This window comes from Myotis davidii, unplaced genomic scaffold (assembly GCF_000327345.1).
Source record: "Myotis davidii unplaced genomic scaffold, ASM32734v1 scaffold235, whole genome shotgun sequence".
Lineage (NCBI taxonomy): Eukaryota > Metazoa > Chordata > Mammalia > Chiroptera > Vespertilionidae > Myotis > Myotis davidii.
In genome coordinates this window covers 3010851-3016850 of record NW_006287462.1, presented here as the reverse complement: position 1 = coordinate 3016850, position 6000 = coordinate 3010851, and positions in this window count along the sequence as shown.

Sequence of the window (6000 nt, the reverse complement as noted above, 5' to 3'; positions counted from 1 at the left end):
GAGGATGGTGGCGGTGGCTGTGTTGCTGCTGATTTCAATGGTGGCATCCTGTACACTGGCGTGAACTTGCTTCTGGTTCCAATGGAAAGCCTTTGGTTTTGTCAGCTCCTTTCTCTGATAAATACAATTTTTTTTTTAAAAAGCCCATATGAAGGTTAATTTTTATGTGTCAACTTGACTAGACTATGTACCAATTGTTTGTTCAAATTTCCAATTAACACGTAACTTAGTAGCCTTTGGTTCTCTTCCTTTGGAGAACCCTGGAAAATAGGCCTATATTTTTCACAAACATTATATGGTATTTCCAGAAATTTTGTGTTTAAAAAAAGCATCTTGTCTTTGTAAGCAGAGTATGTGGGAAACCTGAGGATCTGAAGTTGCGATTCACAGCAGCCCTGCCTGGACCAAATGTCTGTGGAATGGGTGAAAGTTGTATAGGATAGAGGAGGAAGTGTGCGGGTCGGGAAAACCCCACGGAGCTTTCCCCGGGTTCTGGAATTCCCTTCCCATACCGTCCCCTACTGTATTCTTTATGAAACCACTCCAAACAATAGCGGGTATGACAAGCACTCAAAAAAATGGTGGCAGCTTTTATTGTTATTTTAGGGGAAGATGTGCCTTCCCCATTCAGAATGTTCCCTTTTATGTGGAGGAAGGTCCACAAGGGGAGTAATCTGGCCTTTCCCTCCTCTCTCTGTTCACAGATGGCTGAGTTTAGAAGGAGAAACAGAGTGTATTAGTCTCTCAGGGCTGCTGAAACAAAGTAGCACATTGGGTGACTAAAATCATAGACATGTCTTCTGTGGCAGTTCTGGAGGCCAGAAGTCAAAAATCAAGATTTGGACAGGGTTGGTTCCTTAGGGAATCTCTGAGGAAGACTCTGCCCCAGGCTTCTCTCCTAGCTTCTGGTGGTCGCCTGAAGTCCCCGGTGGTCCTTGGTTTGCAGCTGCATCACGTCAAACTCTCCGCCTTGCCCTGCAGCTTCACATGGCCTTTTCCTCTCTGTCTTCCGCCCTTTCCTTCTAAGAACACTTGCCATTTGATTTAGGGCTACCCTAACCCGGATGATCTCATCTTAATATCCTTAACTTAAGTACATCTGTAAAAAGGCTCCCACCTGCCCCCCGTCCCCAATAATGTCACAGTCACAGATATTGGCTGGGCATATCTGTTGGGGGCTACCATTCAATTCACTGCACTGAGTCTGTGTATTCCAGTCTCTTCCTCTCACTTTCTTCTTGTTAGCCTGACTGCTGAGAATATGATTTCTGCTCCGATTGTTCTGCTGTTGGTTTTACAGGAGTCTTGCCCTCTGCCAGAAACCCTACCACAGCCATGCAATCTTTGTGAGTGCATTATAGATCGGTGTAATTCTGGGTTCAGAATTAGAAACCCACTTACCTGCAGCCATGAAGCCTGATTCGTCGATATCAATGGCAGTTTGGTCTCCCATTTGCCCTATTCTTCTACCTCATTTCGCAATTAGTGTAGAATTCAGGAATGGCAGAAAGGCGTCCCTTTCCCAGCTCCCTTGAAAATTCAGTTAATATTACTTAAGGCTCAGATAAAATATCAGCACATTTCTAAATTCTTCCCCAACTCTCACAGGCAGAATTAGCCTTCTCTTCTAGGCCTCCATTCATTCTCCTTCATTCTCTTCTGTTAGTACCTTCCTGGGGGAGATTGCAGTTGTTCACAGACTGTTTCCATTTTATACCCCCCCCCTCCTGAATCCCTTCATTTATCTATGAATAAATGACTGGGACAAGCAGGAGCTATATTTTGACAATCGAGATGTGTATAAGATATATATAAAGTTGTACAGTACAGGACACATGACCAGCCTGGGACCGTTAAGCCACCATACATCCCGTCACTCTGTCATGCTTTTGATTTCATTGTCATCTTTGTTTTCTTTACTTTTTTACTGGAAGTGAGGTCCAAAGTATCTTGTACTTTTGTCAAATCAAATTTATGGCTTTTGCCTTCTAAGAAATGGTGATATTTTATACTGCCTTATATATCTTATGATGGGTCATTTTTTTTTTTTAAACTTTTGGGAGGTTGTAAAAAAAAAAGGCATAACAAAGAACATAAAACTCACTGTCCAAAGGGTCCCTGTCAACTTATCTTTCCAGTTTTTATTCTCTTTCTCAGTTCCATAGATGAATGTATAATTCATTCCCTAATGAGATTATATAACTTCTGTCTGGTCTTTATTTAACATTATATTAGTGTACATTTTCCTTTGTCATGATATAGTTTCCAAACCATGATTCTTTCAGAAGGCTCTATAATATTCATTCTTATAAATACAATTCATTCAACTATTTTCCTCTTACAGGGTTATCAAAGTTGTTTTTAATTTTATTTGTTTAAAATAACTTTGTAAAAATGTATTTTTAAAAATATATTTTTATTGATTTCAGAGAGGTAGGGAGAGGGAGAGAGAGATGAAAACATCAATGATGAGAGAATCCTGCATGCCCCACACTGGCAATCAAGCCCGCAACCGGGGCATGTGCCCTCACTAGGAATTGAACAGTGACCTCTTGGTTCATAGGTCGATGCTCACGCCAGCAGGGAGAAACTGTATTAAAAAAAATCTGACAAAACTCTGATGTTATTTGTAGCAAAGCTGACCAGTTGACACAGTCCCACTCAATGTGGCAAACAATACAGTGGGAGATTGAACCGGGGCGAAGTCAGCTGATATGACTGGCAGCCGGAGCCACATCCCTCCTGTGATGTAAGCAGCTGCAGACGGCTCTCTGTGCGGGGAAACCGGAGTCCTGCTTCCCTGGCCACAGCTGATCGAACGGAAAATTGACGCCCGACCCAAAGACGGCCATACATGGGGTGTCCAGTAGCCAATGAGAGGGGTGGATGCAAGAGCTGCACCCAACATGGTCACTGTGTCCTAGCTGACCGTGGCTGGCCAATCCAAGAAAGCCTCTTCCACATCATCTGAGACCTGTCAGGGGGTCTACGTCAAGAGGTGAGCAGAGATGGGCAGGTACCCAGAGGGAAGTCAGAAAGCCCTGTCCACACGGCCACGAAAACGCGGGAGCAACCGTGCTGAGGGAAGAAACGCAGAGAGAGGACTTGGCAGCGCGCAGGGAGAGCAGAGGCAGAGCACAGCCGACTCACGGCCCTGGCAGAGCCCTCGTGAGGGAGCAACAGATGCCTCCCGCTGAAGCGAAGTCAAGAAGAACAGGTGGCTGGAGGTGTCCTGTGTCCTGAATGACATTCCCAGCTCCGCCGGGCAGCTGCTCAAGCTGCTTCCTGCTTCTGCCTGCTTCCTCGGGTATCCTTACAGTGAACCGCATGAACCCAAGTAACCAGAGAGCATCGCCTTCCCTGGCCACCGCGAAGGCCTAATCAACACCATGCAATATGCATCTCTCTGTGCTGGCGGGCGTCAGGTGGCAACATGACCGCTTGTGTTTATGATCCTCCCTGACTGGACTCCCTGAGGTCAAGGACTCTGCGCGATGCCTTTTTAAAGCACCCTCAGCCACTGGGAGAGTGCACCGCACATAGTAGGTGCTTAATAATTGTTTGAGGAATGAGTGACTGGTGAGCAGCATGAGTGTGCGTGTGACCCAAACCGCTATTGAAACACAGGGAACTCCATTCGATAGCTTTTCTCTAAAGGCAGTAACTTTCTGTGGGGTTTTTTGATGTTGTTTGTTTGTTTGTTTTTGTTTTGTTCTCTATGAATAAAGAATATAAAGCCTTTTCATCTCACCAATTTTATTTGAAACAATGGCTAGGCAAAAATTCCGTTTTAATTTTGTTGTAAGTACAACACATTAAAAGAATATTTATTCACCAAACATGGATTGAGCCCTGCCTCCTATCAAACATTACATTAAGCTCTTGGTATACATTATACTAAGCTGCTTGGGGACAAAAGCACACGATGAGATAGAGTCCCAGCCCTTATGGTGCGTTCAGCCTAGGAAAGGCCGTAAGTATGTCACCCATACCAAAAAGAAGAAAACAACGTAGAATGGCTGCAGTGGTCCAAAGTGCCGAGGGACTTGGTTGTAGAAATAGGATTTCAGAAAAGACACTGACAAGTTGCATAGAAAGGCACTAGCTCTTAAGGAGGTAGCAGCATCTTGTAAAACAGTGGTTAATAATTCTCTCCCTGTCAGTTTCATAGGGCATGATCTTCAAACGTCAGGCTTTCCCAAGTTATTTGGAGTGTAATAGGTTTTGAGCTCCAGAATTTACTTTTTTCCTGGTACCATTTACCCACTGCCTGAAGGCAAGATGTTGTTATTACTGTTTCAATTGAGACAAGCAATCACAAACTATTTTTTTTTCCAAAAGGAGAATTGGCAAAAACAGTACTCCGATATGACAAATGTTACATGAGCTGGCTGATGTTTTTAATGAGTTGGATGAGTTCGCTTTGACAATATCACATGCTTACATTTGTTGATGTAACTTAAAATTGTGACTCAAATTGCAAAACATTTATTTTATGGTATTCAAATTTTGAGCCATAGTTACTGAGATATCTGAGCTACTTTTTTTTTATTGAAGATATTGTTGAACTCCCCATCATATGCTACAGATATATTTGAAAAGCATCTTCCCAGTGAACACTTAAATTAGCAGAGGAGCCTCTTACACTTGGGAATAGAATCTCCTGTTACTCAAACTTTTGGCCTACTTTCAAACTTTGGCACAAATGTAATTGAAGAGTACCCTGAGTCTGCCAGGTCTGCTGTTGGAAAAAACAGCTACTATTTGTAGCTGTTCACCTGTGTGAATCAAGATTTTTCTCAATACTGTACAAATAAAGTAAAACACAGCAGCAAACTGTATGTTGAGACTAATCTAATCCTGCAATTGTTATTCTTTATCCCCAATGAAAAGTTTTTGCTTTATATTTGCAAAAGAGAGTAGACTATTTGCTGACCTACCCAGAAGCTCCCCTTTTCCTTTTGGCAATAGAGCCTCCGTTTTCCTCTGAGACACCATCTGCCTCCCCAGTCAGTCCCTGGAGCCTGGGTGTGTGCAGGACCCACCATGACTGTGTAGTCTGTACCATTGTCCAGACCAGTGACAGGTCCAGCATCAGCATGTGAGCCAGGTCAGGCCAGGCCACTGAAGCTTAGTTCTGGGACTGTGTTGGGCTCTGTTAGGAAGGAGATTACAACTGATAAAGATGGTTATAAGCCCAGAGCTGCAGCTGATATAGAGAAACGTGGAGCTTAGAAATGGACAGAAATCTTTGATGATATTCTTTCCTCCCCTCAGTCAACTGATTCCTGAATCCCAGGACCACTTCTAGATTTACATTAGTTAATAAATCTTTTTCCAACCCTCCTTTTTTTTTTCTTTTCTGAGTTAGTTTGAGTTGGGTTTCCAGTCACCTGTTATTCCCCTCTTTCCCCCAGATCTTGACTAATGTTCAAATGATTACAATTTTTCTCATTGGTTGATTTAAGAATAAGTAAATGTAATAATAAAGGTAAGATTATAAAATAAGTTTTTCCTAGTAAAGCATCACTTCTCTTTGTTATGCACATTAAAGTGCCCTGTAAGAATTACTTGAAAAAAGAACTGTTGAAATATAAAACTTAAAAATTAAATATAAAATGCTTCTACTCCCCCCCTCCGCCCACCTACAAAATAAGGTCAAGTGCATGCGTAGCAAGTCATCACAGACCATTTGCAGTCTGTTCTGACCTACCTTCCCAGCATCAGGCCTTGCTCTCTCTCCATGCCAGAACCCGGCACTCTCCCCTAGCTGCCTCTGGCCCTTACCTTTTCTGAGTGTTGCTTAGCTCGTATCCTCTGTTAAGAAAACCACCCTTTGCTAGCTGTTGGTTTTTTTTTCCCACTAGTTCTTTATGGTTCAGCTAAATAGCACTTCCTCTGTAAAGCCTTCCAGAATCTGCCCATGGAGAATTAATAGCTCTCCCTTTTGCTTAGCCCTCATCACAGACTGACCCATATCACAGCTGGGGGTACATGACA